At 41.5% G+C, this 13,434-nt stretch overlaps 1 protein-coding gene across 4 annotated transcripts in view; it reads right to left on the reverse strand.

The window, feature by feature from the left end:
* Positions 1 to 12,016, reverse strand: part of CDKL5 (cyclin dependent kinase like 5) — a 140,013-nt gene extending 127,997 nt beyond the window's left edge. For all 4 annotated transcript variants that reach the window (XR_005826180.1, XM_040582637.1, XM_040582636.1 and 1 more), the window contains exon 1: positions 11,950 to 12,016. The gene's annotated coding sequence lies outside the window, so the exon portion shown is untranslated. The remainder of the gene's footprint in view (positions 1 to 11,949) is intronic.
* Positions 12,017 to 13,434: the final 1,418 nt, after the last annotated feature.

The raw sequence follows: 13,434 nt of genomic DNA on the forward strand, positions 1-13,434 counted from the left end.
CACTAGTCCTACACAACCTAAACATGAGCACCTACTACACTGCAGTAATATACTTGTGATTTGTTTTGCAGAACGCAACTAGACAAAAGCATTTTCATGTAAGAGTTATTACATGTTAAAACAATCTTGGCTTTTGATATTTTGCTTCTAGATTTAAACTCCAAGCTAAAGCACACTAATGCCACTTCTGCTATGGTATCATGATGAAAATCTGTCCTATATAACTATCAGGCATTAAAAGACATTAAGCAATCCACATCACATTCAAATTTATTTCTGGTTGTCGCCAGAGGAACTTCACCACCACTGTCTGCCATACATAATGAAAATTAAAGCCTACAATTTCTTTTAATCTGTCCTGCAGTTCCTCAATAAAATAGTAAAAGTCTATTGGAAAAGGAAGCAGGGAAAATTCACCACCCATATCAGAAAGGTAATTGATTCTACAGGTCCATTTTAATCTTCATCTATCATTGCACCCGAAAAAAAACCCAATTATTTCAGCTTCATAGGCAGACTAGATTTTCATCCTGAGAGATAAGAGTGAGCGATAAAATGATAAAAAATCCCATAAATTAACATCACACAAATACACATGCTACATACAAAGCTTTCGAACTCCACACCTTGAACATTAAACAGAATCCTCAGCTCCCCAGTTTAAACCTTTAGCATGACATACCCTCTGAGCCATCAGTAGCACAGCACAGGGACTGCTGTCCACTGAGTAATGCCACACCTGGGCAGCACAGCTTGCCCACGCAGTGTTTCACCTCAAGCAGGAAGGCTCAAGGCTAGCGGGAGCCCTACCCACAGGGGCAACCTCTCACCACAGCCCTGTGCCGCAGCCTTCTCGGTTACACAGCCCAGCACAAGGCAGCTTTCCATCAGACCCAGCACACAGGTCTGTCAATGTGAGGGCTCTACAGCAGATGAAAAATCTGTAAATATGCTCAACAAGAGCCTCATTTTCATCCCTGCTTCCATTTCTTAATTCTCAGGATCATATGCAAACCCAGCTTTAAGGACAGGAAAGATGCCGTATTTTCCTAAGTATTAGTTACACGCACAACAGGTGGAAGAAACTGGAAGTGGCATTTATCTGTACAGCAAATTCCATAAGCACAAATTAGGATGGGGGTCTCATCATACATCCCCTACCCTCAAGACTCTTATTTTCATGCGTTACATGCCCTACACCATCACTCTTGTACATTTGAATACTACAAATCATTCCCCAAATTTGGGGGTATGTATGCCTGTTGGACAGTAAAGGTGCATGGGGCTTGGCAACTTGTGCATTTTGATGGGGAATGTTCTAACTATTGCTGTACTTCACAAAGTAAAAAGACATTAAAATTAAAACTAATGATCAAAATCAGAAAGTGAGCAAGAGAAGTTATATTAAACTAAGAAATGTAAGAAAAAAATCCAGAAAATAGTTTGATGGTCACAAAGGCACAGTTACAACTATTGTTAATAAATTAAAAATCTGAGATATTAAAAGAATGTAAGAACTAGCATTAAAAAAAAAACCACTGCTTTTACAGTGGAAAAGTAAGTTTACTAGAATAAAACTGTTTATTCATATTTTATGTAATTTAACAATCTTTTTTCCACTAGCGTTGAAGCTTTATGTAGTCTATTTAAAAGGACAGCATACTTCCTCTTTGTTAATTTCTTTGAAGAGCAGCAAACTAACGAGCTTGATCTGCCATTCCATTTTCAATGAAATAGCCAACAATAGCTCAAATGTTATTTTAAGGGAATATAACTGGAACAGTCAAACAAAAGGTCACCCATTTTACTGGTGTGGAAAAATACAGTACGAGCCTCCTACCCTCCCAGGGCTGTTCAGTACTTTTTATGATCAAAGGCAAGTGGACTTTGGCCTTAATACAAGTATCTTCTTATCTCCCCTCATTCATACATAGTATTTGCAACACAATTTAGCCACTGTATTTTACAGTGACTTGTATAAACAAATTTGATTTATCCCACAGGAAAAAAATACAAACATCTCCCTGCATCCAAACTTATACATAAACCAATTTTAAGTTTCAAATACATTTATTACAAATATACATCGATTTTTTGCTGTGAATTACATCACACAATTTGAGTCTGCAGAAAGAACTGAAAAAACATTTAGGTTAACAGAAGAAAGGCATTTTTTTGTTGTTGTTTTTCAAATACAGTGTTCATTCACAGAGCTTTAGGCAACTAAAATGTCAATGTGTAAAGAGTTTACTGAAACAGATTTAATGATCTCCAAATGACAGGAATAGCTATTTGGTTAGGAAAAGCAGAGTCAAGGTTCACCTTCTGAAAATACTGTTTTGTTACTATTACCATGGGCATCCCACATCGTCACCTTCATACCAAAATCCAGTTTTATTTATAGCAGTAGTACAGTCTTTAAAGAAAGTCAAGCAACACATTTGTTCTGTTGAAATTGCAGAATTCTTGAAATCCTAAACTGAAAGACCATTTCCAACCTCCCAGTTTTTCAAGAAATATTTCCGTGATTTTGATTTGTTTTCCTGTACTACAGCCCCTCTTTTCTCTGTAATCCCCCTATGTTTGACACATGAAGTTCTATGTTTGAAGTTCCTCCTGGCTGGCTGCCACTCTTCTTCCTGCATCAAGTCCATATTTCTGTCAGTGACTTCGTAAGATATGTACAAACTCTTACCCACATACATCAGATGACATGTTTTCTATTCCACCTACAACTCCCTCCTTTTTGCTTTGCTCTTTACCAAAGGTTTAAACGGAGCAGCTCTTCCCCCAATTCTTTTAAAGATAGGAAATTCTTTAAAAAACATGTTACACTTCTGCGTAACCTACATCAGGCACTGTCAAACAAGTCTCCCACAACACCTCTGGGTCCCATGTCCAACCATGAGAATACCCTTACTTCCCTCCTAGAATAACTTCCCCAAATTATTGCCCCCAATGGCATGCCCACCCCACCCCATTACACACAATGCAATAACCTATCCTGTCAGCTTGATGTTTCTCCTACTTTTCATACTACCTTGACTTTGCACACTATACCTTGGCAAAAGGCACAAATGCCATTATAGGTGTTACTACAGGCTGACCACAGAGACACTGAACGGTTGGTTCCCCATTTCTTACTCAGCCTCTTCTGTACCATCTGCCTGTTTCTGTAAGACCTGTATGTCTGCAACAGACCTGGAGAACGCTGTCCCTCTGCCAAAGTTGACTAGGAATTGAGCAAGTGGTTCAGAAGTTACTGGCATCGTGGGAGGACAGGCTAATGGACAGATGGATGGACAGATGGAACAATTGCATAAGCAACCTTCCCTCAAACTAAAATAAAACTTTGAAGTCCCACCTGTTCCACAAAAAATTTCATCAGCTCTTACCGCTCCCCACTTCAAGATTTTCTGTTTTATAATAGGTTATACTGCATAAAGTAGTAGCTTCGGTCTATAGACTTACCGGATCAACTCATTACTGACTGTACATCACGATGTACAGCTAAAGTTCTCCATAAATAACTGTCTTTAAATGCAAGCTGCACCCAAACAAGATTTCACAGTCAAGTAGAAAAGGAATGGTTGCATAAAAACATTATAATGACATCTAATTTAAAACATCCTTTGTAATAATAATGTCAAAAAAAAAAAGGAGAAAGGAAACAAGACTTTCGGGGTGGGGTTTTTTGTGTTGGGCTGGGGGGGTGTTGGTTTGTTTGTTTGGTTCTTTTTTTAGAAATACAAAAAGATGTAGAGAAGTAAAAATAAAGACTACTACCAATTAAAGGATCTGCAAAGGCGTCTTGCATTTCAACAGCCTAAGATTGTGTGAAGGGATGAGAGAAAAAGCTGTGCTAGATGAACAGATGGATCAGGAAAGTGTGAACAGGTCCATAAGGTAGACTCAAGTTTTTAAAGCACAAAACTTCTGAAGCAAGCATAGACTGATTGTAGGTTTTTTCATACAAGGATTAGTTAAGGTAAGGGATTTGGGGGTTTTCTTTTAGTTTTTTTTTTTTTTTTTAAACTTATAGATGTAGGTAGATAACAGCATAACCATGTGTGCATGTCTGGAATGGTGGATTCAGGGATACTGCAACTCCATCCTTGTCTGATGGTAAGGCAAAGAAGGGTGGAAGCATTTTTGCAGAGGTTAAGCGAACAACCGTATGGCAACATTGTTGATGTGGCAGATTAAGAGTAGAAACAAAAAAAAAAAAAAAAGGGGGGGGGGGAAGATCAGAGCCAAAAAGAGGAGAAAAAAACCAACACAGATCTGCTTGCATCAAAGACCTTTTGCTTCCTTTTAGCTGGAATTCTCTTTTCAAGTGCTCAAAATAAGATAATGCAGGCAGTGTCATTAAAATTAGTTGAGCACTGTCAGGGGAAGAAAAAGGTGCCCTGGTAAGAGAAGAATAACTTCATTTTATACAACTTTTTCCTAGTGACATTTTAGGAATAAACATATTTTTAGGAAAATACTGCTTTTGAGCAGAAGGTCTAACTAGGCAAGCTCCTGAGGCCTCTCTTACATCCTCGATGTCAATTATCACTTCAAAATCCCTAAGCAACCCTATTAAAAACAGCAGCAGAAAGTCAAGGAGGGGGTATTCTATATTTGTTAATAGATTCAGCCTCACTTCAGCAAACTTCCATCTTGCAATAAAAAGGATATAATTTTAAAAAGTGTATGTTCCGAGGTTCACAGCTGAAAATTATTAACATCTACTGTCACTGCTATGACAATTGCCTACTCTTAAACTAATAAGCAGCTTTAACTTTTGGATGAATAGTTCTATACATAAGTAGCCCATAAGCAAATTAAACTTTTTTGATCTCAAATGGTACATAACATAAAATCTAAACTTAATCTAAGTTATCATAGATCTATGCCCATCCCCTGTTTCTCAAACTCAAAATATATTCTAACACAGAAAACACTTAAAGAGCTGCCAGTATATCTACCAACTATTTTGAACAACACAAATCTGAAATATCAATTAAGATGTGAGAATAAAAACAGTTCCATATACTATATAAGGTGCTGTATGTTTTGACAGTTTTAAGATTTCTTCACCTCTGAAGGGGGTCACAAAAACTGAAGTTAGCTGGGCCCCAACCCTGCATACACTTCTCCATAAGCAATACAACTGAAGCTAAACATACATTTAACTCATTACATGTGCACAAATGTTTGAGAGAGGGCTTAAGTGGCTCCAGGGAATAAACAAAATGCTGCCAAGTGTTCAAAATAGAAAACAGAAGAGGAAACTTTTCCTGTAATTTGTTTTCAGCTACTGTAAAGTTTTTACTGATCACAGCAGGTTAACAGGAATTTAGTGTAATAGCTCTAACAAGAGCAGCTTTACAAGAGCTGACTATGACATATCCCCAACTTCCATGGACCTCAGTTTTGCTATTACTATTTAAGTTAACAGCCAAAAATGCAATCTACAAAAAAAACCCCACCATCCTGAAAGATGCAGAACAATCAAACTACATTATGTTTATTCATGGAAAACCACTCTGATGAACCTGCAATTAACATGACAGGCTGCAGCAAGCAAGATACCAGGCATACTGAAATTTGTTGTAAGAGTAACATCCAAATCATTCCAGCAAGCATTTGGGGCTTATCTACAACAGGACTCCCACCAGAACACATTTTCCTCTTCACCATCATCTAGAAATGTTGTCCACATGAAAAGGGAGAGGAGAGAGAAAAGAGCAGTGCACACCACCAAGCATCCTGAGTCTGCAACATTCAGGGCATACTGGAACTTCTTTTTCTACCAACACCAGCCTAGTGCTGATGTACACACAGGCAAATGCAGGGGGTTTGTGAGATGTGAATTACACACAAATATGGCCTTCTTAAGATCGGGAAACGTAGCAACAAGTAGAAAGCTTATAAACATAAATTTACTGTGCCCTCAAGTTTAATTCAAAAGTTTCTATGCTTTAAAGATAAATATACAAAGTACAAAGTCCCACTTGCTGGTACAAAGCTTAAAAAAGCTACCAGCTGGCAGTTATTTTCTGGCCATGAAATCAGGTAATTTAACACGTTAAAACGTCACCCAGTCTATCACATACAGACTAAACAAATATCCACCTTCTCAAGGTCATAAAGGGATAAGACTGTAAAGCTCATGTAGACTGATGTACACTCAAGTAGCTATTCACTTACTTCATATGTAAGTGGGACTTCACAGCTGAGTAGTTGCTCACTTCATAAGCATTAAGCTCAAAGTAAACCAGACATACTGATTCTATGCCAGATAGTTACCCTACATAATTATCAGTTCAGTAGAAACTTTAAAAAATCCATTTAAAGATCACAAATTCTATGAGTTTGAAAACTGTTTCCCCACAAACACAAGGGCTTCACAATTAGCTGTTAGACCATGAGATCAACCAAAACATAGTTCTAAGGAACCAAGCTAAGTAAGAACTCTGTCCTACAAATAAATCATTGTAAGTGTTAGCCATTTCTTTGAATTCACTAGGAAATGTACAGTTCCTACAACACACGACAACTTTTAAACACCGATATCTAATTATGAAGAAAAGTGGAGGAAAGGGTGAAAAAAGTTTTGGTTTCATATTCAAGTCCCAAGAATTTTACATTTTTTTAATACTTAATAGTTGGATAAATATTTTATTCTACTGAAGCTTACAGCCATATCCTCCCTTTCCTTCAGCTGAATGAAGCACTGTGTTACCATTAACATCTGTACTTCTATAGTCATCTGTAACAAAAAGTTAACAGACAGTGCTACAACTAACCAGAATAAGAGAGCTCTATGTGGATGGCATAATGCGAATTCAGTTAAGAACTGATTCACATTTTGGTTTTTTCAGAGAAGAAATTTGGGGGCTTCCCTCCCCACTTTTTTTTTTTTTTTTTTTTAATATTGCCATGCAATTATTTCTTGTGAATGCCATCCACACCATGACTATCTTCTTTTCCCAAAATAAGTGTCAGTGATAAATTAATTTATCCTATTGTTAAAAATAAATCAACTAAAGGATTAATTTGCAAGACATCAACAGGCAATTCCAACCCTCTTAGATTAGGAACACAAATTTCAAAGCCAAACTGAAACACACTAATATCTCTTCTGAAGTGATGTTAGAAAAATAAATCTAACTGCACTAAAGCTAGAATTAAAAGCTTCTGAAGACCTAAATACTTCAGTATACCAGGTAAGTATCATAGCATCATATATTAACTATACCTACTTATTTCATACACATTTTCCTCATTTTAAGACACAGCAACAGATTATTTTGACTCTACAGCAACTAAATAGAACTTAGGTATGAACTTTCAAATGAACAGAGAAGCAGAACCCAATTCTAACTTGAGAACCCATACATTCATTTCTGAAAGTTATTTTGCCTAAAAGAAACAATCATGGAAGTTCTCTGAAGGCTAGCCTATTCCTAGAGAATTCTCATGGTTGCCTTAGCAAAGGGAAGGGGGAAAAAATGCAATATTTCTATAGCAACACAGTTTAAGACACGTAGAACCTTTTAAATTTATTTTGTTCTTTCATCATGATTTCATCAAGATCTTAACAAAATTATTTCTGCTATGCTAAAGTATCTTAACACAGTGACAAGGAAACATATTACCACATTCTAAATAAAACTCCCTTATTTTTGAAAGCTGCATACATTAGTGTTGTGAACATTCAGAAAATTAACATTTTTTCTTCATCCATATTTAATATTCTGAAATTGCACAGACTCAGCAAGAGGGCTGATGTAACAGCTATTTCCTTAGTTTACTTATAAATTAGTGAGCATTAAAACAATACATACTATGAAATTAATTCTTACTGCTTCTGATGCAGAAAGCCAGTATTACCATTCACAAACAAATCTTCATCTAGAAACTAAAATAAAGTATTATAGTTAGAATACACAATTTGGAACCAGGAAATAAACTCTATTACTCATTATATTACATACATTCTTTAGTGATAGCAAGTAACTGATCATTCTCATGCCTTGATGTTCTGATGTGAAAAATCAAGACAAAAAAAATCTAAGTTGCTAGATTTAGCTTGAGTAGTGCCAAAAGTCTCAAACAGAAGTTATGACAAATGTAAGCCATTCTTGTTCCTTTCACACGATGAGCACACAGTTCACAATGACTTATTTAGCCTCCATGTCAACACGTTTTCAGGGTGGCTCCCTCTCATTACTGTCCCATGACCCATGTTCATGCTCTGCTCAGGGTAAGCATATAAGCTCAAGAAAATTCTCAAAAATAAGAATTCATATCTTATCCAGAGCTTAAATAATACCTAGGGAAACTGCTGGTTAGTTCTTTCTTTCCAGATTTCTACTGCTGAAACGTTGTGTGTTCGAGTGAGAGAGAAAGCTAATGCTTATATGTGAACAGTTTTCAAGAGCATCCATATATAGTCAGCATTATAAATAGCTATTTTTGTAACAGCACTGAACTGACTTTTCGTTATATATAGAGAGAGGGTGTTCTCTGCATACAGAAATTATTCTCTTATTCTACCTTGTACTTGCTGTCTTAACTCTCCTCCCACTCACGTAGTCCTGCTCCATACAACAGAACTAGCCACTGCCAGTGTCAAACCACACTGGCACTATAGTTCATAGAATCATAAATACCAGAGTCAAAGGGACCTCAGGGATCACCTGGTCCAACCTTTCTTGGCAAAAGCACAGTCTAAACAAGATGGCCCAGCACCCTGTCCAGCTGAATCTCGAAAGTGTCCAATGCTGGGGAATCCACCACTTCTCTAGGGAGATTATCCCAATGGCTGATTGTTCTCATTGTGAAAAATTTTCCTCTTGTGTCCAGTTGGAATCTCCTCAGGAGTAACTTGTACCTGTTACCCCTCATCTTTCCCATGTGACTCCCTGTAAAAAAGGGAGTCTCCATATTCTTTGTAACCACCCTTTTAATACTGGAACATGGTGTTAACTATAGCAGTGGGCCAATAATACTTTCCAATAGACTAGCCCAAACTTCTTTATAAAAAGAGGTTCTCTCTATACAGACCACACTTTTTTTTTTCTTTATTTACCTATGGCTATTTCACTACTAAAAAAGACTCATGAAATGGATATTCCCAATGATTTATTTAGGAATATGGATCTACAGTAAACATTTCAGTATTTGAATCACAAAGTGTATTTTTTCATTATTATTAAACTGAAAGGATCTATGAGAACATTGAAATGGATCTGCAATTTCTTTGTTTCAACACCTCAAGTTTTGAACACTAAGCCAGAGCAGATCAGCTACAACAGGTTTGTTACAACTCTCACTATAAGGTCAGGCAAAAGGAATCACCTAGTTCTAGCTTCCATAAAGTTCAAATTTAAAGCATTTAAAAAAATAATCTTTAACATAAACCAACAATGGATTATGTATCAAATTAATTAAAATTGTTAACATTCAATTATAGTTAAAAATCAGCCATAATTCAAAAACACAGATGGAAAAAATACTTGCATGCTAACTGCTTTCAACTACAGGTCTAAGCACTGGCTGAAATTAATTAAAAAGATTTTGTTCCAAAATACGGTATAGCACTTGCTCCTTGCAGCACTTGATTGCTACAGTTAAAGATTTCTCGCCTTTCCTACAAACTATGGTCTTTCACCCATTGTAATACATGATCCCGTTTTTTGACCTGCCAGAAAAATCTAAGGGGCTAAAACATGGCTACAAAAATTCCGATACAATTCTTTAAATCCTTAAACACTACAGTTTTAGGTAAATACTGACAAACAAGGCCATGCTCCTGTGTGTTATTTAATGTGGAGGCTTCTTTAGGCAGAGAGCTCTCTCCTAGCAGAACATCTTGCCAGAAGTACAAAGGGGGAGATTTTCCTTCCTATTGCCAAATGAGCAAAATGAAAGAAATCTTTGAACACCCACACAACTAGAGGTAGTATTTAAGTCTGTACAATAAAAAAAGCCAATACTTCTATTCTTCAATCTACCTGTTAAAATGGCGCTTTTTATTTCTACTACAGGCAGGTATGTATTTTATAAAAAGCTTTCCTTTTTTTTTTTTTTCTTGCAACTGCAGACATCTTCACTATTAAGTCAGCACACACACCAAAACCAAGAAAAATCTTAAAGATCATGTTGTTTCACGTAAACCCATCAGACTATTTGAAATGTTAGATTTGACATTCTCGCACTGAGATCTCTGGAAAAAAATAATTAAGTGTTCTCATAGACAGTAAAATCAAGAGGGAATTGTAGGTTGTGCTAGCCAAGAAACCATTATCAACTGGCAATATACAATTTGATCGCTCATTATACTGGAAGCTGGTAGTGCTCAACAGCAGAGAGACATGAGAACAACAAAAGAAACTAACAGGACAATTTAAAACTTCTGTCCTGCAATACTACAGGACCTGAAAGCCATTCATGATGTGCAATCTATCAGTATGCCAAAGGATTTTCCTAGCCCTGCTGTTTTATATTCTCCCATAGCCTGTTTGAAAGGTCTGAAGCTTTGCTAAATAAACACATATTTGCAATAAATAAGAACTCTTCCACGTAGAACCGCAACTAATGCATTACTGTCTTGACAAACCTACTGGGTAGAAGTCAGGTAACAGCTTCCCTCAACCAAGGCATGGCACACAGGAATTTGCATGATCATTACTAATTTCACTATGGCAGTTTCAGGCTGTTGCTGTCTCAGGCAGTACCTGCCGCAGCAGCAGCACACGATGCAGACAGGAGGAGGATCTCGGAGAGGGAGGCTGGAGTAGTTCAGCAACAGCAACAGCACGCAGAGCCCTCACATACACCAAAGGGAACCGAACAGGAGCAGAGCTGCTCGCTCCTCCAGCCCAGGAAAGAGGCATCGCACACAAACCACACAAAACCCTGCTTGTAAAAAAATCCTTTTCTTTTCCATACGCTCAAGTCCGAGGATAGCAACCGAGTTCTCCCTGCTCACCGAGCAATACTGAAGATGAAACCTGAGAGGAGAATCAAGGAATAGCCCAGCAACGGGAATCCCGGCATCCCTCTTCCTCCTAGCGGCTCCGGCCGAGGAGCAGCCTTCCCTCCTGGGTGTTGGCCCCTCTCACGCTCTCCATCACCGCTCACCCGCCGGGTAACAACCAGCTATATTTTCTCACAACTGGCACAGAAAATACACAAGCCCGTCGACAGTGCGACTGATTAAAAAAAAAAAAAAAAAAAAGGCAAAAACCAACCAAAAAACCCACCGCCACCAACACAAAAAAAACCAACACAGAAACCCGCAGGGAAACACTCCCTCCCCCCGATGGCAGTAACCTCGGGAGTATCGCTACAGCAAAAGCCCGAGCCCGCAGCGCGGCGGAAGGGAACACGGGGAGGAAGCGGGCACGGCCAGCGCCAGGCGGGGAGCACGGGCGGAATCCCACAGGCGGCCGCCCCCCCCCCCGCTCCCGGGGCACCTCAGTGCAACCCCGGCCAGCGGGACTGAAGAGGGGCCGCGCCCGCCGGCTCTGCCCCCTGCCGAGAGGGGCGGCGAGCGGACACGGCGCCGCCGCCAGACCCCGCTCCCTCGCCCCCTCGGCCCCGGGCCGGGCGCACCTGGGCTGCGGCGCTTCCCTGCCCGCCGGCGGAGACCCCCACCGGCGGGGACACCCACCGGCCCCGCGCCCACCGGGGCAGCGCCAGCGAACGGCTCCCGGCGGGACGGCGGGGGGAGGGGGGTGGGCGGCGGCCGCCCAACGGCGGCGGGGGGCGCGAGCGGCGGCGGTCGCGCGGCCGGGCGGCGGTGGGGGAGTACGGACGGAGCCGAGGGAAGGGGGTGAGGCGCGGGACCGCCCCGCCGCCGCAGCAACAGCCCGGCAGGTGACAGGTGAGGGCAGCGGAGGGCAAGGGGCGACCTGCCGGCGCTCGTCCGGCCCCGCGCAGCTCCCCTACCTCCGCTCCGTCGCCGCCGCTGCTCTCGTTACACCCGGCGGCGCGCGCTCACTCGCCCGCCGCCGCCGCCCCCTCACTCCGCTCCCCCGCCCGCCGCGATCCCTCCCTAGCGCGGCGCTCAACCGACGCCACTAGCCACCCGGCCCCGCCCTCAAGCCCGCACTGACATCCCCTCTCACCAATAGCAAAGGAATGAGCCGGCCTCAGGCTACGCCTACACCCTCCTCGACCAATAGAAGCTGGCCGTGATCCTGCCCCACCACCCCCCACTAGCACCGCCCCCAGCCTCGGTTCGGTTGCCTCGCAGACGCCGAGAAACGGGCGCTGGGCTGCGGGCGGCGGCGGGCCCGGGCCGCGGGGGTAGCGTCGGGGGAGAGGCGGCGGCTGAGGGCAGGTCGGGCTACGGGAGGGGCGGCAGCAGTCACAGGTGACAGCCCCGCTGCTGGCAGCGCAGGCAGGTGGAGGTGCGGGGTGTCGGCCTCCGGCAGCAGCGAGGGCTATGAGGGACGTGGCCCTCGCTGGACAGGCAGGAGGGCCAGGTGGCTTCTGGTTCGAGGGGATTTCGCCTAACTGGTGGGCTCTTCTTTCTTTTTTTTTTTTTTTTTTTTTTTTTTTTTTTTTTGACGTGGAAACTGGCCCACGCCCCCGGCACGCAGAGCCGTTAGTCACCCGTGTGGGGAACGGGGAGGGGGTGCAGAAGGGCAGTAGGAACTGATGCGGCTTTTGCTGGCTGGATGCAAAGACGGGCAGTCAACAATCAGTATCTCCTTGTTTCCTCAGATCACCTCCTGAAACGGTGAAAATGTCTCCAGCACGCAAACGTTTCTCCCACCTTTAGAAAACCGTAACCCCGGCTTGCAGATTGTGTTGCAAGCAGCTGTAAGGCTTGCACTTCCCAGGTTTGCTCACACAAAAAGACAGTTAAAAACTGAAGCCACTTTCAGCTGCCACTTTCAGGCAAACATCGACTATCAGATAGGCATCATGGCAAAATGCAGTTCTGCAAGTTATGAATGCTTGAACTTAGCTTCCATTTTCTTGATATGCTTGAATGCTTATTTAAATTAGAAAAGTCTTATGAAGCCCACTGGACATAACATGCCGTAGGGCTCAGCGATAGCTGAGGATTGCTAATCTAACACTAACTGAAAGTGTATTTCATTTGAAAGGCTATGAACCTTAAAAAAAATCTGCACAGACAGATAACAGAGCTTAAGGCATTGCAGTGCATAAAAATCAGGCTTCTCATTTTCATTTGTCATTCCACACAAACTGCTTCATGAGCCTTGGGGCACTTAAGTGTTTTAGTTTGGATCAGGGATGCAATTTTGAAGTAAATGCTGTCATCATGTCTGCTTACAGTGCTTTGCTTCACAGTGTGATGTGGTGTTGGAGTGCAATGAAGTAGATCCCTTTAGGACGAAGCTAAACTGGCAGAGGTGCTCCAGGAGTGCACCTAATGCGTTCCAGCCACAAATGAGAACT

This window comes from Falco naumanni, chromosome 2 (assembly GCF_017639655.2).
Source record: "Falco naumanni isolate bFalNau1 chromosome 2, bFalNau1.pat, whole genome shotgun sequence".
NCBI classification, from domain to species: domain Eukaryota; kingdom Metazoa; phylum Chordata; class Aves; order Falconiformes; family Falconidae; genus Falco; species Falco naumanni.